The sequence below is a fragment of the Malania oleifera genome, chromosome 11, assembly GCF_029873635.1.
Source record: "Malania oleifera isolate guangnan ecotype guangnan chromosome 11, ASM2987363v1, whole genome shotgun sequence".
NCBI lineage: Eukaryota > Viridiplantae > Streptophyta > Magnoliopsida > Santalales > Ximeniaceae > Malania > Malania oleifera.
The window spans coordinates 24,260,144-24,282,590 of record NC_080427.1 but is presented as its reverse complement, the minus strand read 5'-3'; the positions used below and the strand labels follow the sequence as shown (position 1 = coordinate 24,282,590).

The 22,447-nt window shown below is 35.7% G+C and overlaps 1 pseudogene; it reads left to right on the top strand.

Annotated features, from left to right (window-relative positions):
• LOC131167429 (histidine--tRNA ligase, chloroplastic/mitochondrial-like) overlaps window positions 1–22,095 on the top strand; it is a 44,197-nt pseudogene extending 22,102 nt beyond the window's left edge.
• Window positions 22,096–22,447: the final 352 nt, after the last annotated feature.

Here is a 22,447-nt window from a genome sequence, read left to right as displayed (position 1 = left end):
AAAGTTGTGAAATTTTGTCTTAGCTTTCCAGGGAAACCAAGATCATCTTATTTGGATTTTTTTAGGAAAAGTTATGCCCAAAATACCGAAAGATGTTCAGGACTCAAGGTTGCACTACGGTAATGACAATTGCTTTGTTTTTCCTTGTCAAAAAGCATATTAGTGACTTAAAACATTCTTGGACAAAAGTATATGAAATATATTGAGTCTAATGAAGATTAAAACTTGTCCAAGTGAGTTTTCCCATAAATATAAGATATCTTGTTTTATGAAAACATATTTGAAAACTTGTTTTGATGTCTTATATGCTTAGTATGTCCTTTATTGAATATACTTGACTTTCTTTGAATTTTTAGGACATTAAACTTGTTTTAACACAATCGGGACTAAGTATAAAAATGTTCTTAAAACTAGGATGTTAAAAACTTGTCCTTTTGAGAACATATTTGAGTTTTAGGATTCATTTGACAAACTATTGTTTTAACTTAGAAAGCCATGAAAGGTGAGTTTGTGTTTATGTCTTTAGTGCAATCCTATAAACTCATGTGTCCTAGTATGCATGTGCTTTGTTCAACTCTTGCTCATAAATCATGCAAGAAATACACTCACAAGAGTTACAAAATGTACTACCTCACACAACCCTTATTACAAATAATTCTACAATTAAGTTTCCTTTGGTTGTGCTTGGGTCATTCCGAGTACGTGTCTATTTGATCTTTCCTTCTTAACGTCTACTCGGTCTGATCTTCGCCTTCAATCCAATAATTCATGTACGAGTACCTATAGTAAACATGATATGCAAAGATAGGAAAACACTAGGAACAACATATAGGTTAATATCATCAAAACACATTAAACAATGATGATGTAGCCACTAAGGCTAACATTCTCCCTATTTTTGATGATGTCTAACCTATTACTAATTTACTTAATCTTTACATTTATATTTATACTAATCATGACTTGATATGCAAAGATAAGCGTACCTAAAACCACTAATGGGTTGTTATCATCAAAACAATGCAATTAAACTCACATAACCTCTAAAGCTAACACATACGATAGGATACCTTGGGAAGTTCTATGGTGGGTTTTAGAAAAAAAGGGTGTATGTTGTAGATATACTGATGTCATTAAGGATATGTACGATGGAGTAATGACTAGTGTAAGGACCATAGATGGAGAAACTAGAGAATTTTCAATCACTATAGGTATACATCAAAGATCTGCTTTGAGTCCTTATATTTTTGCTTTAGTGATGTGTTAGGACCAGAGGAGCCCATGGGTGGGCTTGATACACATAGGTGAACACCAACTTGACCCAAAAGCTTAAGCCTATTGGGTTTTGGGCCCAACCATATATATAAGCACCCATCATCCACTCAAATTTTTCAATGTGGGACAAACTCACAAATGGAATCTCAATAATCTCCCCCTCATTTGTGAGTTCCAACTACTCCCCCCTGAACGGAAACCGTCTCCCATATGGGAATAAGCCCAATTCCCTAACAGTTGCTGAAGTGGGCCTTACCACTGGCACCTTACATGTGTCGTATTGCATTTCACGTGCCTCAGAACGAATCCTACCTCTCACGTCTTGACCCTATTCAGATCTATCCCCAGCCTAGATGATCCTTATTGGCCTCGGCCACACACTTGGTCCTCTAACTATTAGCACATCAGGAGAATTAGTTTCACATCTCGACTTTTACAATATCACTCACCCAGAGTTACAATATTAGAGACAAAGTTAAACTTGATGATGAAGAAATAAATAGCACTTATATATTTGGATACCTTGAAACTATTATGCAAGCTGTATGAGAAATTGAAGATGATGTAATGCATAGAGTTAAAGCGGGTTGGGTAAAATGGAGAAGTGCTTCAAGTGTGCTCTGTGATTGTAGAATACCCTTAAAATTGAAAGGGAAGTTTTATAAGACAGTTATAAGACTAGCTATGCTATATGGATCAGAATGTTGGAGGACAAAGAAACATAATGTGATGACCCTTTTTATTTTTATTTTTTATTTGTTTTATTTTATTTTATTTCTTTTACAAAAAATTACCTCTAATACCATAATAATAATAATAAAGACAACCAAGTCAACTCGGACCAAAAGTGGGGCACAGGGAATACATCTGTCCATACACATACTTTATCTATGCAGCGGAAAACATAACACATTTAAACTTTATTTACAACACCAGAGTACTAAATGTTTCCAAAATATACACATAACCCTAAAAAATAAATCAACTACTATTTCAAGGTTTATACACCCATAATCTTATTTTCCAAAATAAACCCACATACCCTGCACTACAGGGCGACGCATCCTCTATCTTGGAGCTCGTTCTACCTAACGTCCCAAATTTCCTGAAATATTTAAGTTCTATAGGGGTGAGACACCTCTCAGTAAGGATGGAATAAATTATTGTCAGTGTGTAGGAAATGAGTTTTATTACAACAATTATCTATATACTTTTCTTATGCTATCCTTAAATAAATAAGACTTCCATATAACTAAATCGAACTATAAAATTCAAAACACATATATCATTACAGTTTATAATAAACTCACCAACATGTATATATATAATTATAACAACATATCATAGATAGTATGATGCAGTTTAATAACTCTACACTCTACATGTTCCATTCACAACTCACATTCGCTGGGATTGAGGCGTCACATCTTGCGGTCCCCCAATCCAGCCATACATCTCAGGCACTCGCTGAGAAATGTTATGTAACGCCCCAAACCCGCAAAGTGGGGCCCAGAGTGTTATAAGACCAATCATACATCTTTGATACCATTTACGCAGAAGAACTAATTAAACAACCTCAAACAGAATATTAGAGTACTATATACATATATACAAACCCATAAAGGAGTATAACCAAATTCTCCATATTACATAACTAGGAAAAATTTAACACAAAACTTTACATAAACCTATTCTCCTAACCACTCACAAACCACACCCTGCCCTAGAGCTTTCTAAGCTCGATCACCTGAAGGACCTGAAAAGAATAATAAATCACCAGGGTGAGACACCTCTCAGTAAGGAAGTAATAAGCTATAACAGTGTGTGGTAGGAGAGTTTTAATAAAATATAAAATACTTGTCATTTAATAATCATCACTAACCAATAAAACATATACAAACTGTAGTTCACACAAACAAGTCAATATTTATAGCAAAAGTTCTTGAGGATTGGGTGATTACCCTCCCATACAAGTAGCACCCCTCTGCTCTGATACCGTTTGTAACCTTACCCTTTTATTTGGGTGCAGCCACAACGGATACTGATCAGGGCACTCACTTCTCAGTAAGCCCTCAGGCATAGAGTGTTACTTTGCCATAAATATTCATGCAATTGAATTTACACACATCCAATGCTAATCAATTTACAGAGATCCACGTATACAAGCATATCACAACCCATCCACACAGGATACACACAAACTTCATTCACACCCACACAGGGTCCATATCCACATAGTAAAATACAATCCACACAAGGCTCACAAGCACACAGGTTACTACACAAGCTTCCCAACCACACAGGTTACAAATCCACGCACACAACCCCGTTCATAGTAAATCGGTAAAACAAACTCTTCATTCCATTGCCAATATTTTACCCCCTTAATATAAATGCCCATATAACGACCTCCTCATACAACTACCAACGTTATATGACGATTTATATCAGGTACGATATAACAATCTCTTCATACCATTGCCAACGCTATATTGCAATTTACATGAACCATAGAACAATTCACAACCAATTCATGTAAACACATCAATACATTCAAGCTCACTGTATTTATTCATCCAAACCGCATCACAACCAATTAGAATTTGTAACCCAAATAGTAACCATAAGTGAATAGTATTTATAATCAAGCAGTACTCACAACCATTTAATTATGAAAGTTATTTTCATGCCACACGGTTTTTCCCAATATGATATATAATGAAAATGATTTTTGATCCAAACGCCTAAACCATTCAGAAAATTATACATAAGTATTTATAATTGTATACTTGAATTTAACAGGCTTAAAATTTATAAAAAGTTGTTAAAACGTTTTCCCCTTACCTGCTCCTCAAGATTCTACACAAACCGAACAGAAAAACGAGACCCTGTATTTCAAAAAACTCAACTTACTCAAATCTCAAAACAACCCTCATTTAACACTTCTTAGCTTCCATATACTTCAATGTAACAATAAAACTTTAAAATATCTCACTTACCTTGATTTTAGGATGGTGACCCAAAATCCAACTCAACGATCTACTCCGGTAGCTTTACAGAGAATGATCCCACGAACCTCGTGGTGGTTCTAGGTCGTCAAAATAAACCTTAATGGAGTGAGAATCAAAGAGAAGAAGAAGGAGAAACCATAGGGTTTCGTGAGAAGAAGAGAGAAAATCTTGATTTCCTTTGAAAAATGCTCGCAGGATTTTCTTATAACCCCTCTATGTAGAAAACCGTTGACGGTTTTCTGTGCCCTGGGCAAAACTGTTAACTGTTTAGCTATTTAACCCACCCCGTTTTTACCATTTATCTGTTACCGTCCCACAGTAAATTTCGAAAATCATCGCCAATTTTCTACCCTCTCTAGAAAATCGTCACTAGTTTTCTCCTGAACCGGCCAAAATCCATTTTTTTTTCTTCCAAATTTTCTTTTTATTTCCCATTATTTCTTTCTTTTATATTTATTTTATTTTAATTTCCGCATTTGGGTTACTACACGTTACGTCTCGTCGTCCCTCGCAGCAAGCCCTCGGGTTTAATCCCGAGTATCGGGGCATTACGTCTCGCCGTTCCCAAGGATCTCTCTATAATTATTATCATCGGGGTGTTACGTCTCACCGTCCCCTAGGATATTTCTGTACTATTACTTTAACAATACCAGTATTTTCACAATTTCCAATTATTCAGGTAATCATACCAAAACAACATATCAATAAAGTAGTATAAAACCGTCATTTCCATAATTTGGTATTAAATCACATTTCACAATTCAACGTGGAATCTATCATCATAAAATAGTCTAACTGGTTATTCTCATACCACATAGTTTGAGTATAATTATTAATATAAAATTTACCCTGTAAAAAGTATAAATTTTTGCTAATGATATTGTTTACCTTATTTTAGGATTTTCTCAAATACACATTTAATAAATCAACCATAATTTTTATACCCATAAAATTATTCAAAAAACCATAAACATTATTCCAATAATCACATACTATAATTTATTTATCTGAATTTTTAAAAATTATTGACATAATTTATTCCCCTTACCTACTTACTAAGAGGCCTGCTCAAATCCCTAAATCCACGCCACGGCGTTCGAAAATCAAAACCCTGAAATAACATTTTCCTCAGTTCAATCAACATTAACCCTAGAATCATATTCATATAAATATCTTTAGGCCCATACTTCATTTAATCAACGTAATGTCAACATTTAACACCCTTACCTCAGCTTTGGAGTGGTGCCTGGAATGCCTAAATTGAAAATATGTTCCAATTAATTCGCTCAGGATCGCTCCTAGAATCTCGTGGTTTCTTCTAATCATCAATTCGAGCTATAATCGAAGCGAAAATGAAAAGAGAAGGGAGAGCGAGAGAGAGAGAGAGAGAGAGAGAGAGAGAGAGAGAGAGAGAGAGAGAGAGAGAATTTATGTTTTGTTTAACCAAATGAGTTGCAACCCCCCTTAAATTCAACACTTCCAGAAAAAACCGTCGACGGTTTTCCTTGGGGTCTATGAAACCATCAACGGTTTAGTCTTTAACCAAACCATTTTAACTGTTTTACCCTTAACACGACTGCGGTAATTACAAAACCATCGACGGTATTTCAGGTCTCCCACCAAACCGTCGACGATTTGGTTTAAACCAAAGCAAAAATCCTTTTCTTAATTTTTATTTCTCATTAATTAAATTTTCTGAGTCTCTACAGTCCCCCCTCCTTATAAAATTTCATCCTCGAAGTTTTCTGTCTATTACCTGTACCAATCTCTGAGGAAAAATCATTTCAATTTTATTAATTACCCTCACTTATAGCGGAGGAATACCGTGGTTACAAGGGAGGGTTCTGGGAGATTACAATCATTTAAAGAAAATTCTCCCAAAACCATTCATAACCTAAATCCAAAAACACTATCTATCCTACGCTACACTATACAAGTGAAAATACATACATTGTTATTTACTTTTACTTGTACTAGCTCAGCTCTGAGCTTCAATGAATAGATGTGGATATCACTGGCTCATCTATTCTACTAATTCCCACGAAGCCTCCTTAACTACATGATTATGCCATAGTACTTTTACCAATGAAAATCTTTTCGTGCGTAGTTCCTGTTCCTTTCAATCTAAAATATGCATTGTCACTTCTTCATATATCAAAGTATCCCTGAGCTTCAGTGCCTTATAACTAATAACATGAGAGGAATCTAGGACGTATTTTCTTAACATAGATACGTGGAATACGTCATGGATTCTAGACAATGTAGGAGGTAATGCTAACCTATAGGCAACTGGACCCACTCTTTTTAAGATCTCAAATGGTCCAATATACCTAGGGCTGAGCTTACCCTTTTTCCCAAATCTCATAATTCCTTTCAACAGGGCAACTTTCAAGAACACATGATCCCCTGTATCAAACTCCAACTCTCGTCGGTGTGTATTTGTATAACTTTTCTGCCGACTCTCAGCTGCTCTGATTCTGTCTCCGAGAAGTCTAACTTTATCATAAGTCTTTTGTACCAACTCTGGTCCCAAAACTTGCCTCTCACAAGCTTCATCCCAGTACAATGGGGATCGACACCTCCGACCATATAATGTTTCATATGGTGTCATCCCAATGCTAGCCTGACAGGTGTTATTATAAGAAAATTCAACTAGTGGCATGTACTGGATCTAGCTCCCACTGAAGTCTAATGCACAGGCCCGTAGGATATCCTCCAGTATTTGTATCGTTCTCTCTGTCTGTCCATCGATCTGAGGATGGAAAGTTATACTAAATGTCAGCTAAGACCCTATAGCCCTCTGCAAACTCTTCCAAAATTGTGACGTGAACCATGGGTCTCAGTTAGATATAATGGACACGGGCACCCCATGTAATCTCACTATCTCCTCTATATACAGCTCCACCAACCTACTCATAGAGTAGCTGACTCTTGTAGGAAGAAAGGGGGTAGTTTTTGTCAACTGGTCTACGACCACCTAGATGGCATCATGACCATGCAATGCCAGTGGTAATCCCGTGACAAAGTCCATTGAAATGTGCTCCCACTTACATTTAGGAATAAGAAGTGGTTGCAACTATCCTGCCGGTCTCTGTTGCTCAGCTTTCACCTACTGGCATGTCAAACACTGCCCCATGTATTCAGTAATCTCTATCTTCATATTGCTTGACCTAAAAGATTCATAGAGATCCCTATCCATTTTTGTATTTCCCGGGTGCACTGTATACAAGGATCGGTGTGCTTATTCCAGGATAGTCTTTTTAATCTCAACACCTGCAAGCACACAAAATTTGGTATGGAATCTCAAAGCTCTGTCATTTTAAATACTGAATCTTGTTCCCTGACCGCTCTGCACCTTATCCATGATCTTCATCAACTCCACATCTTTCGTCTGAGTAGCCTTAATTCTTTCCTGTAATGTGGGTTGTACAACCAGATTAGCGATAAACGCCCGATGATCACCCTCTACAAGTTCCACCCCGAGACACAAATGAGTGGGTTGCACTTGAATCAAAAAGCACAATAGCTTTATTGCAAAGCACAGAAATAATACCTATAACTACATCTCCTGTGTGCTTGGCATCACTCGGTGTCATAGAATACACCCGTGCTTGGGCTATGTTCCCCTGATGACCACCTCGGGGTGCCTAATTCCCAATCCCATACTGCTACTTCTGAGGTGCATAAATAATTGTCGAGTGACAGTCCCGCACCTAATGCCCTACTACACCGCATTGGTAGCAGACAATTGTTCCATCCCTACACTCGCCCCAATGCTTCTTATGGCATTTGGGACAAGTGGCACTCTGAGAACTCCCCTGAGGGGCTCAAGATCCTGTCTCCTATCGCTGACCCATAAAATTACTGGGCCGCTTCCATGTACTCTGGTTGGAGTTAGACTGAAACGCTTGAGACAAGGGCCTCTTCTTCTAGTTTGCTACTCTTTCCCCCTCTGGCATGCTGGTCTCGACCGCCATGGCCCTGTCCACTAGTTCGGTGAAACTCTGCGTTAGTAACACGACCACCTATGAATGAACACCTTGTCTCAGGCCCCTCTCAAACATCCGAGCCTTCTTCGGCTCATCCGAGACTATATGTGTAGCGAATCAAGACAGTTCCATGCACCTGGATGCATATTACTGTGCAGTCATGGACCCCTGGGTCAGATATAGAAACTCCTCTACCTTCGCCTCTCTGGTGAAAGGAGGTACAGCTTCCTCCTCACACCCGGTTCACAACCCGAACCGTGTTTATAATGAAATCTGAAAATAACACTCAAAACAATGCTTCTAACAAAAGCTTGTGAGTACAATTCAATTTCCTAGTACATTTACATATGATATAACTTGAAGCTCAAGAATGTATGAAAAACGATACAATCGTTTGATGTATGATATGTGTCAACACACATATTCGTATTTAATCAAAACTCTCAAGTGAAAATATATTTGGATTGCTTTGAAGTCCACTAGGGTTCTTGATTCACTTTGTGAAGATGCACAAGTATATTTGAAGTGAGCTATTTAACAAAAATTTGACTTGAGTACAACTCAATCAAAAATTACAAACTTTTCCTTCAAGTTCCAATATTTTAATCGAAGTAGGTTTTTCAATAAGAAACCCAATGAACAATATATATGAATATGTGTTTATGTACTTCTTGAATCGCAAATCAATCAACCAAGCTAACAAGTTTTTCTCAAAACATGATCTTTTCGAAAATCAATTTTTATATGTGAATACACACTCAAGATCAAAACCTCTTTCTAATGATAAACACGTAAAGAGATGAGAGGTTCTTGAAAAGTAATAACTTGACAGATCAAACCTTAATACTGGATTAAAGTTTAGTTGGATGAATGAATGCCCTTTTGATTTCAGTAGAGATTTTCCCAACGAAGATGGAAGAAGATTGAAGTGCAGAAAAACAGCTCTAGGGTTCAAGTCTTGCAATGAGATGTATATCTTTCTTGTTGTGTCTCTTAGCTTGTGTTCTAGGGTTTAGATATATATAATATATATTATATTACCCTTAGAATTAATCTCATCCATTTGATCAATAAGATATTTCGCATGTCTTTTTAATAAAGAACTGATTTTTAGGCTTTCCCACGAGTTCAGGCAACCGAACTTGACTTCAAGCTCTTGAAGTGTCAACTTCAGGCGCTTAAGGTTCCAAGGTCAGGCGATCGAAGAGCCTCGGTCAGGTTCTGTCTTCTCCATTTAATTCTTCAGGTGACTGAACTTAATCTTCAGGCAACCGAAGAAATTTTTTAGGCTACTGAGGTTTGAGTTCAGGCGACCGAAGTCCCCATTTTCTCAAATTTTCATTTCTAAGTAAAAAATCTACTTGGATCCTTTTCTTGGGTCTTTCATAAAACATATTTTTCATGATTTTGAAAACATTTCAAGGTTCATGAGAGTTTCATAATGATGTACATGAAATGCATGAATCCTAAAACCATTCTAAGTTATAATGAGCCTCAAATTAAATCATATGAAAATGTTAATACATGAGTTCTAAACACCCTTTCCCAAGATATTCTTGAACTTTGCCGCTTGCATCTTGATTCCTGTACTCTTTGAGTTCCATGGATCTTGCCAAGATTTGTTAACTTTCCGTGCATGCTTAGTGTAAGTCTTGTTCACAAACTCAATGCACAGATCAAATATCAAGTGATTTGTCATTATTAAAATAAGATTGGACTCATAGAGTCAACAATATCCCCCTTTTTGATGATGAAAAATGCACGAGCAAAAATATATATAATGGGTTACGCCTAACAAGGCTCCCCCTTAATTAATGCATCAAATATTCAATGAATGACAATATGCTCATGTTCATACACAAAGTGTTTATCCTGAATCCAAATGAAATATGAAATATGCTCATAATGAATGTAATATGCTAGATTTCTCCCTTTGAATATCTCACCCTTTGCAAATTAGTTTCACCCTTTGCAGCTTAGTTTTACCAAGACTCTTAGTTTTACCAAGACTCTTTGCTTCCATTTTATTATTTTTTCTTTTCCAGATTTTCTCCCCCTTTTGACATCAACAAAAAGGTGTATAATTTGAATTCAAAGAGCAAGGAAATATGTGCATTTGGAAAACCAAGGAATAAATATTTAATGCTTCCCTCATAATTAGTATACTTCAAAAGTTTCTTATAAAGTTCAGAAGTTTCAAAGTTTTGCAAAATATATAATTAACAATAGAACTTGCAATACACCAACCAGATAACAAAACCTTCAAAATTTCAAAGCTAGAACCAAATACCTAGAAAGACTCATAGTCGCGGCTCACACATACTTTTCCTTTTACATAAACAAAAAATTGATAGTCACAATTTGAAGCATGTGTAGCATACTAAGTAGCACAAAAAAAATCATCTAACATCTATGCATCCTAGTCAGTGTCACTGTCTTCAGCAATTCCTTTTCCTTTGGATTGGTGAGAGCCTTCTCCTTCTTCGTCTTCTTCTTCTTCTTCATCCTCTTCCTCTTCTTCATTGTCCTCTTCCTCGTCATTACCAGCTTTCTCTTTTTCTTCTTCTTCTTCTCCTTCTTCTTCTTCTTCTTCTTCTTCTTTAGATTCCTCAGCTAAATCATCGCTGCGGGATATGGAGCTAGTGTCTATGGGATCACCATGTGAAGAACTAGCGCGTGCCTGCTCAATATGTGTAAGGCGCTGCTCTATAGATTTAAGGCCATCACGCATATCCTGGCTAAAAGATGTGAATTCATTATAGAATGGCATGAACCACGAAGGAGGTTCAGTTACAGATTCTTATGGTTGAGTCCAAGGTGAAATAGGAGGTGCAGTAGCTGCTCTTCGTTGTCTTCCCCTTTTCAAGAACCACTCCTGATTCCGTTTTTCATATCCCATCTGTTTGAGAGTAGTTGAGGTGAAGAGTTCATATCTAGTCCTCTTGATGAACGGGTCTGTCGGTGAGGCAACACTTAATTTTGAAAAAATAAGATTGAGAACTCCACTGTAGGGAAGGGTAATTCAGGATGCATCAAGCTTTGCCCACATCCATTTTATGATAAGGCTGGCTAAATCAAGTTTATTTCCTTTTAATAGACACCACATAACAAAGCAATCGGCATACGAAAGATGGTTGTAGGATCCAGCTTGTGGTAGAATGTTGTTGGTGATAATTTTTTGGAGAATTTGTGCTTTGAGGTTTAGTTGCTTATACAATGGTGAATGCCCAAAGTAGGTTAGTTCATTTTCCATGACCAAAGGCAAAAACTCCTCAGGTGTAAAATTTTGTTGAAGCATCCATGATTGACCTAATGTTGGACATTCAAAATTGCCGGGGGAGACATTCAAAATGGATGCTAAAGATTCAGGAGAAAGCACTATCTTCTTACCCTTCACCTTCGTTGATAAAGAATTTTCTTCAAGAGTCATGCTTGCATAGAACATTTTTATTAAGTTAGGAAAGGTCCCCTTTGCTTGATACTCAATGAAGTTTTTCCAGCCAATGTTTTGAAACAAGGGTAAAATCTCAGGAAATTCAGATTTAAAGAACTGGAGGTCAAGAATCTTACCAAAGATTGGTTCAACGGTAAGGAGTCTGGTCCTATACCGATGTTTAGATTGAGGAGATACCAACCATTGTTCAATACTTAGGTCATCTTTACCAGAGGATGCACCACGACTTGCTGTTTGCTTAGTTCGAGGCATTGTGAGATTTCCTTGAGCAGCAGATTGTTCCTTTCAAACCCTAGAACACGCGTAATCGAACTTGGAGTCTTGAAATAAGATTTTATCAGTGAAGATTGAAAGGGGGTAAGATGTTTGGCACTTCGGGTGAGTGGAGGGTTTAGTTCAGGAGCCTAGAGTATAACTGAAATAGGGTTTCGCGTATTTTAAATAAAAGAAATCCGCGACTTTAGGCACCTGAGAATAAGTGTAGGCGCCTGAAGAATTTCGTAGGTGAAATTTCAACAGGCAGTAGCTGTTCGGTCGCCTGAGGTTTGAGGCTTAGGAACCTGAGGTATATGTAGGTGCCTGAGGATGTCAACTCAGTCAACCGAAGTGCTTCAACTTCTGAATTTTCTTTCTTTCTTTGATTTGAACCTCTCAAACTTATTTCCCTTAATATATAATGCTTCAAGAATTTTCCTTATATCAACAATTTATGCTTAAGTTCAATATTCTCATTCCCAATTCTGTAACATTGTGAACCAAGCTTTTCAACATCAAGTTAGACTAATTTATGCGTGTGTAACATATATCATATCACCACATCACACGTGGTCAAGTAGGCATGTAGTACATAATATCACTATATGATAAGCTTAGATTTTATATTTTCTATATGTCTCATTAAGTTAAGCCTTGTAAAATGGACATCCTACGATTTTGGCCAACGATTCCATCTTCTATTTTATTTATGTGTGAAGTCACTATTTTCTTTTATTTTCCACACTTGTTTGATTTTAACACCTTTCCTTTTAAATGGAAAATCAAATTTAATGTGTCCCTTATTTTTACATAATATGCAGGTGGTGTGAGCATACGGACCGGTGGAGGTGCTAGCATAGAATTTTGATGCTTTAACAAAATACCCCATGTATAGGTTCTTTCTTCTCCTATTTTCAATTCCATTGTAACCTATACCTTCTTTATCTAAGGTCATCTTTTGAGAACCTAAGAGTTTGTCAACCCAGATTTTCCTTTATTTGTCCCTTTTATATTTATTTTCTTTTATTTTTTGGGTTTGGATTTCTACACGGGAGGATGTAGAGACCCGGAAAAAGTAATAATAATGAAAATAATAAAGGAAAAGGGAAAAAGAAAAGAAAAAGAAAGAAAAGAGGAAGGAAGGAAATTTGAAGAGGCAACACAGCAGGGACTTGTCAACGAGTTTCTTGTGCTCGTCGACGAATCCATTGTTCTCGTCGATGAGTATTCTTCTTAGACTCGTCGACGAATCCACTGTTCTAGTCGATGAGTACACGTGAATCAGTAGCCTATAAAAGGGCTCAAAGTCATTTGTTTGCGGAAAAACCTCTCTCCCCTCACTTTCTCTCTCTAGGGTTTGGCCCCTCCTCCATCTCTCTTCAATTTCTTTCTCGATTTCAGCCCGATTCGACAATCTAATGTCACCACGAGGTCTCTGGGCAATTCTCTCCAAATTAATTGTAGCGGATTTGTGATTTGGGGTTCTGGGGCACCACTCCAAAGCAGAGGTAATGGTGTTAATTAAGTCAATTTTATGAGATTTAACTGGTCAATGGAGTGTGCGAGCTTAGGAATGCTAAATAACTATGATTTTGGGGTTGAGCTGATTGAACTTAGGCATGTGCATGCAAGGATTTGTGGGAACGCCACAGGCGTTAGTTTAGAGTACTCACGGGCATGCTCATAGTAAACGAGTAAGGGGATAGGTTATGTCAGGGATTTTCTTGAATTATATATATATGCTTTTCTAAATATTTAAGTATGCAGGAAATGATACTTTTAGCAAAAATTCATATTTTTCTAGGTGGATATAATATTTTAATTTACTTGACAAATTTGTGTGGCATGAGGATGTTTTAGGAATTGAACAAACATGACTTCTTTACCAGTTATGATACGTGATTTATTTATACTGAAATGTGTTTTAAATGATCATTGAATTATACTGAACTTGAGAATGATGGTTTTAATACTGAGATGGGTTTGACTTCTTGTTGAATTATACTGGAATTGGAAATGATGATTTTAATATGAGATGTGATTTAGCTAGCTACCTATTGATTTATGAAAATTGGGATTTTGATACGGTGTTTGTGAAAACTACAATATAGCATTGGCAGGAAATGAGGAGCTCGTTATAGTGTATATTTATGATTTTTATGGAAACCACAATATAACGTTGGCAGGAAATAAGGAGTTCGTTATATTCATCATTATATATATACCAATATAATGTGGGCAGGAAATGAGGAGTTCGTTATATTGATATTATATAACACTGTGTAAATGACAATATATATATAAATTAAGAACCCTGGTAGATGATTGATGTGAAGTGCACAGTACTGTAGCTACAATATTAAAGAAGTGAGTGCAACAACACTAACCTGGGATGGTAGTGTATGTGTTGACAGTTGATTGGGCCTGCGTAGAGTTGTTGACCACCTTGGGTCTAGACCAATTGCGGTAGGCAAATCGTACTACAAACATGGAAATTTGACTTAACCTAGTAGTGGCCAGTGTCAGTTAAGTCCAATCTTCGGGCCACACAACCCTATCATGGGGAGAAGCATGATGTTAGCTAGTGGTACACTATGGGGTAGGTTCTTAATGAAGTATGTGTTCTTTGTTTACATGGAGTCATCTCACCGAGTTTATACATGTTTTGAGAAAAAAATTGTTTTATTAAATTTATATATATGAGTACAGTTTAAACATCTTTTTAGTTGATTTATTGATTAGATAAATATGGTTATTGAATTATAACTCATGTTGACACATACTGATAGTAACCTATCATGTCATACTGAGAGGTGTGTCACCCCTATAGATCTTCAACATTTCAGGAAATCTGGGGCGTCAGATGGAGTGAGCTCCGAGATAGAGGGTACGTCGCCTTGGTGCAGGGTATGTTTGTTTATTTCGAAGGATTAAAGATAGGGATGTGTAAACCTTCAGATATCAATTGATGTAACTTTTGGGATTATGTGTATATTTTGGAGATCTTTAGTACTCTGGTATTTTATATAAAATTTAAATGTGTTATGTTTTCTTCTCCATAGATAAAATATGAATATGGACAAATGCTGACTTAGTTGAATTTAATATTATCATGGTATTAGAGGTATTTTGTCTCGAATGAATTCAAAACCCTCTCAAAATTCCTAAGTAGCATTTCATCCTTAGAAAAATCTTATAAAATTTCAAAAAGCTCTGGGAGTTTTTTTTTTTTTTAAATATTTTCTCGCTTTTCGCTTTCCTGTGATTTTAAAGAAAGGGTAGGAGTTTTTTAAAGCTTCCCATGCCCATCATTATTTTAATAATTAATTTTATACATTCACGTTTTAATTACATATATCTAGTTTTATAAAGTACATATAAAGACTCTGTCTTGTACATCTCATTGGGGAGCTTTCTCTCGGTGTCTAATGCTTAACTAGAGGCGATCGCAGTAGGGTTGCGAGACCTCCCACATCGAAAATATTAGGATAGTTTTGCTTCTTCTTTTACGTGATTGTCCAAAGTGAGGCTCGTCTCCTCGGAGGCATTTAAAATCGTGAAACTGTTCTGAACAATGTTTGTTAGGTTTAGACATAGATGCATTTCACTTCAATTACTTAGAGGATGTCATAACTCGTATCCCGGAGAATGCTGTCATGAATAATGTTTGTTAGGTTTAGACATAGTGCATTGGCTGTAGCAATTCCCCAAAATTTTAAGGCATACACATACACATGCAAATATGTATGAGTGTTGTTGTGTGTGCACGCACGTGCATATATATACATATGTTCATATTTGTTTGTTTGCTCTCTGATTTATTTGATAGGTGTGGCATCAAACTTTATATGTAATTTATATTTTCCTTATTGCATGAAGTCGTCCAATTTGCGATGCATTGGCCTCTTATTTATTTATTTATTCATTAAATTATATTTTTACTCTAACCAATTGTCGCGACGTCCCGGGAGCGCGTGTGCCCCGGGCGGCGAAATTAAAATCAATTTAATATTTTCATAGAAAAACATGGAATGTCAGAGTCGCCACTAACCTTTAGTGTGGTTAGAACACGTGATGACTACCCCGTTAGGGGTAGAATCGGTCTACATTACCAGAGTTAGGCTCGGGAGTTCGGTTACGCGAGGAGAAGGTACGAGCACCCCCTATGCGCCCGTTCTTACGAACGGTACCTAATTAATTTGAAATTATCCCTAAATTAATCTAATAAGTCTTTAAATTACTCCGTTTTGTGAATTTATAAATACTTATGAAAAATAAATAAATAAATAAATATATACATATATATTCCCTCAGAGCTTAGGGTACGTGATGCCCGAAGGTTCATATCCCTGCAATAAAATCATAGGAAAAAAAAAATCAAGAAAATATTTTATGAAAATAACTCCCAAATTTATTTCAAAATTTTATAGGATTTTATAAATACTTTATGATATTTCCAAAATTTCTGGGAGGTTTCGATGTGTGATAATAGGATAATAAACTAAAATACTGAATATAAATATATGACATGAACAAAAATACTACACTATCACAATACACATAATAATAGTGAGAATATTACAAATACCAAAATAAGTAATAAAATACCACAATACTATATATATTAAGTAATCAAATGTCATAATACCATATATACTAAGATACTAAAGATACTATAATAAATATCAACACATATAAACATAATAAAAATATTATAATACTATCACTAATATATTAAAATACTACAAACACCATATATGCTAAGATCCTAAAAATGCTAAAAATACCATAATAAACGATACCCTATATACTAAAACACTAAAAATACAATAATGATAATGCTATAATATAATACCATAATACTAAAATACTAAAAATGCAATAATATTTGAATATAAATATAATAAAATACAAAAAAAAAAAAAACAGCATAATAAATCATACCATATATACTAAAATAATAATAAGAAATACCAAATACAAACATAACAATAATAATAAATAAATAAACCACAATACGTAAATAGCAGCATGCAATAATGGAAACCCTAAAAATACCATAAACAATAACCCTAAGATATATACGCACTCAACATGGCAATATGGTAAAACCCAAGGTATACAATATTAACGCAACAATACTAATAATCCAAAATATACTATACTAATAAAACCATAATGATTATCCAAAATATACAATATTAATGTGAAGTAACTGGAACCCTAATAACTATAGATATGGGATAAACAAAAACACCTATTAATGTGAAAAATAATCTAAACTAAAAATACCCAAACAATATTAATCATGAAATAATCTAAATGCTAAACATAAATAATGGACATAAATATAAATAATAAATTAACTAATATACCAAAGGTAAGAAATATAATAAATAATAAAAGTGAACGTGATAATAAAAAAAAATATAAACTTGATACTTATATAACAAAACAACACCATATATATATATATATATATATATATATATATATATATATATATCTACATAAAAAATACCTAAAGATACCACCTTTTGTAATTTACATAGCCAGGGACTGAGGAGGAGGTCGTGGGGGCTGCAGGAGTCCGTGGTGGCCGCTGCTGCATTGCCGGAGAAAATCGGGTGTGCCGCAGGGGGACTTTAGGTGTGTTTGTGGTCTGCCTGCAAGGATACTTACAGAGGGGGTCGGTGCTGAGGATCTGCTGGTGGAGCAGACGCCCGGGGACGACGATGGTTGCTGTGAGCAGGGGAAGATGGCGATGGCGACGATAACGCTGTTCTGGATCGGAGACGAAGGTGGGTTGCCGGCGGCTGTGGCCGTGGGGGAGCCGACCCGAGTTGGCGTTGGTGCAGAGGGTCGCCGGATTGTGACGAGTGGTGGCTGGGTGCTTCTGTCGCCGGAGCTGCGAAGAAGGTGGTGGTAGTTGTTGCAGGGGTGGTAGCTGGATGATCTTTGATGGCGGTGGAGGTTGGTCGAGAGCTCAGGCGTGGTGTCGATGGTGGCTTGCCTCGGCAGTGGTTGCGGCTGCAGGAGAGCTTGGGAGGTTCGACTGGTGTGGAGATGGAGGTTGGGTTTGGCTGGGCGGTGCTGGTTTGAGGAGATCCACAGTTGCCGGTGGCTGTGGCCGCGGGGGGTGTGGCTGGAACAAGGAGGCCAGGCCACGAGTCGGTGGTGCAGGGCTCGGGAAGAAGATGGCTTTTTTTTTGTGTTTTCTGTGTCTCTGTGCGCTGTGCGCTGCCGGCTGTGTGCAGCCCCCCACTTTTGCTGTGGGAAGGAGCCTTTAAATAGGCTCCAACCCCAAAACCCTAGGCTAAAAAATAAAATAAAATAAAATAAAATAAAATAATAATAATAATAATAATAATAAAGTGGAAATAATAATAATAGTAAAAATATTGAAAAATAATAACAATAATAAATAAAAATAAAAATAAAATAAGGTAATAATAAAGATAATAAAAATACCAATAAAAAAAATAATAATAATAATAATGATATTTAAAAAATAACAAAAACAATGAAAATAAAAATAATAATAGTAATATAATAATAATAACAATAGTAAGATAATAAAGTGATAATAATAATATTTAAAGATAATAATAAAAATAAAAATAATAAAAATAATAATAGCAAAATGATAATAATAATAATAATAATAATAATAATAATAATAATAATAATAGGAAATATAATAATAATGCTACTACTACTAATAATAGTAATAATAGTAAAAATAATAATGATAATAAAGTAATAATAATATTTAGAAATAATAAAAATATTAATAATAATAGTAATTATAGTAAAAATAATAATAACAAAGTAACAATAATAGTATATAAAATAATAATAATATTAATAATAATGGTAATAATAGTAAATATAATAATAACATTGGGCCTGGGTAAAAATGGGTTGTCTACACCAATGATTATTTGCGTTTTGTTCCTCAATTGCGTTGGTCATTTTGAAAAATAAAACTGTTTTGCTCAAGTAAACATGCTGGTCCGAGTCGATGTGAAATTTGTTATACTTTGTGTGCATGGGTTGCGCCCTATTCCCCATTTATGAAACTCTTTGACTTTTTTACCAATATCAGAGAAATTGACTTCTCTATCTCTCTCTCCAAGTTGAATTTTATTATTTTATGTTTGGAGAGATTTTAATTTTGAATTGGTACCAAATTTGAATAAAATATATTATATAATTATATTGAAATTTATCTAATCCTATGTTTGGTGAGGTCTTGAATTTGAAGTGGTATTGGATTTGGATAAAATGTAGTACAAAATTAAAATTTGTTTAGGTCTAAAATTCATGTTTTGAAACGCTACCTAAATTTACTTAAATTTAAATTTAGAGTTTGAAAGCTATGCTTTTAAAATTGCGCATTACTAAGTTTCTTCCATTTTCTTTGTTCAATTTTTTTCTGAAGAGAGAGAACAACACCTTCACGTAGGGATTAAATGACGTCATTTTGGAGAAAACAATAGAGAGACCGTCTAGCCATTAGCTACACCAATCCACTACGCCACATGCCAGTGCTATAGCCATGGCTGCAGGCGCTTCTCTCCTTAACCTTCACCCTCACCTCAAGCCCTCCCTCGCCGCCATTCTTCGCTCCCACCCCCCACTTTCTCTCCACCACTGTCGCCCCCACTTCTCTTTCTCTCATCTCTACCTTTCACCTTTACCACCTCTCTTTTCCCGCAGATATTGCCATCTCAACCACTCTCCTTCCACAAACTCCAGACACCACTCTTCTGCAACTTCGTTGTTGCCGTCTCCAACACCCACCACGACCTCAAATGCAGATGGCAATAGAGGCTCCGGCCGCTCTGGTGCCCTGTCTTCGCCGTTGCTAGCCTTTGATTCTATGCAAAAGATTGACATGAATTCGCCCAATGGGACCAGAGATTCCCCCCCCCCCCCCCCGCGAGGAAATGTGACTTCGCAATTGGCTTTTCAATTACTTTAGAGAGGTTGGGTTATTTGGTTCATTCACCCCTTTGTGTGTTTTCATTTTTGATATATTAAGAACTACTTTCTCTCATTTTAATTGATTGTCTGATATGTGGGTTTTGAAGTTGTTTGGGTTTGAGGAGGTTGATTTTTCGGCGCTTGAGTCGGAGGAGCTGTTTATAAGAAATGTCGGGGAGGAGATTTGAGTCCAGGTTAATGCTTAATTTCTTTTTTTTTTTTTTTTACTTTTTTTTTCTTTTTGTTTTGGGGGATTTAACTAAGCTGTTTTGATGTTGATGGGTTGGGAGTCCACACAAGTTATTGATTTTTAACCAGCTAGTGATTTAGGACAATCACGAAAGTGAGTTGTGTCGATTACAGCCAGGCATGTCTTAAACAGTTCTCAAATGAAAAAAGTGGGTTTGTTAGTATGATTGCAGTGCAAAAGTATTGTCAAATTGCTTACTGGATTTCTATAGGAGCTTGTTTGGAACCATGAACAATAGTAGCGCAAGTTATTGTGAGCAAAATGGTACCCAAAAAACTTTGAAAATAAGTGTTTATAAAAGCATTTATGATATGGTGATTCTTACAACTTTACTGCAAGTTAAGAGTCAAAAAGAAAGAAAAAAGAGAAAAACAAAGTTATGGTGAATTCTTAGATACTGATTAGATTTTTTTTTTTGGGTGGATAGAAAAGAAATTCATTAAAGTAAGATAGGGAAAAAACTACAAAAAAAAATGAGAGCAAGATGTCTTCCTATTGAAAAACTTATACAAAAGAATGGCAAATGAGCAGCTTTCCAATCCCTTCGCAAGTCTAACAGAAATTTTGTAAAACTTCCCTGAAGCAATCATCCCAATGGAAGCAAGGATAACCACCCTATACCATAACAAGTATGATGACAATTGCTCATCCTTGAAAATCCTCACATTCTTTTCCATCTGCAATGTCCCTAAAATAGCTTGGGAAGCACAACTCTAGAGAATTCTCTTTTTCTTACTTCTTCCAAAACCCCAAAACTTTGCTAGTATGAACTCATCCATTGTTGGTATTGAGGAGAATAAATTTCCTTTGAACATGTCATAAACTTGTCAAAAAGAGAAAAATAAAAAAGATTAGAAGAAAGATATTATGCATGGAAGTAGGAAAAGAGGCATTACCTAAGCATTTTATTGTCATCAACATTGGCCTGTGGGTAGACTATGCATGCTACATTTCTAGTGGGAATTTTTTGGTTCTAGGGGAATGTCATTTAATTTTTGGGACTGGCTTTTCGGTTTGGGTAGTTCAGTTTTCCTTTTAGACAAGTTTTTATTATCCACAAAAAGGACAAAGCAATCTACACATCTTTGTTGTGTCAAAAGAAATATTTTCACAGAATATCCTAAAATTTAAAAAATAAACTTATTTTTTTGTTTTTTGTTTTTTGTTTTTTTGTTTTGATTTTTTGCACTTAAAATGTTGCATTGGTATTAATTTGATCTTGACTTTAGTTCCCAAATTGTCGCATTTCCTTGAAATAGTGGGAATTTACATAGGAAAATCTAATTGCTGATATTTTTAATTAAAAAATAATTATAAATGGATCATTACGAATAAAATTTCAAACTCCTGGAATTTGTTTGTTGTCAAATATTAAAAAAAAATTTACTTTTTCAATGCAGCTATACTCCTTTGAGGATCGTGGAAATCGTTATGTTGCATTGAGGCTTGAACTCACTCCTTATTTGGCAAGGCTTGTTATACAAAAAGGGTACTGAAATTCTGATCCTTTGGGATTTAGCCCCTTCCACCTTTTTAATAGTTTATGATAGCTTCTTCTATAGATTTATTCTTTGTTCTTTGTTTTCTTTGCTTTTCTGATTAAAATTGTAATGTTAAAAGATTTTTATTCATTTATTTATTCATTTATGATTTTTGTATCCACGTACAGATGCCAGAATCTGATCTCTATGTTTTTTTCTCTTCAGAAAATCTCTATCCCTGCCATTGAAATGGTTTGCTGTTGGTCAGTGTTCGCGTTATGGGACAATGATGACGGGAAGGAGTCGTGAGCACTACCAGTGGAGCATGGATATTATTGGTGTACCTGAAGTCGTAGTGGGTAGCTTCCAGCCTCTGTGTGTTTGTGAATGATTTTGCTACATGTTTTTCTTATGATTTTTTTTTAGCAGAGAAAATTTAATATTAATGGGCACCAAGGATTCCCCCAAAGGCAAAGAGGGATTACAAAGAAATAATTTCAATAAAATTATGGTAGATTTATCATTGACAAAATGCTGACATTAACCCCCTCCACAAAAATATAAGAAAATATTTGTTATAAGCCACTTGAAAGATCTTTCCCTTCGTCCTTTGATTTCTTTCCTTCCACATAGGCAAAAAAATTGTAAAGGGGATTAATTCAGTAGTGCATTTACTTACTCTGACAGCCAGAGCACACCTCCAAACGCACAGCTCTCCCACAACAGAATCTGTTCCTGTCTAT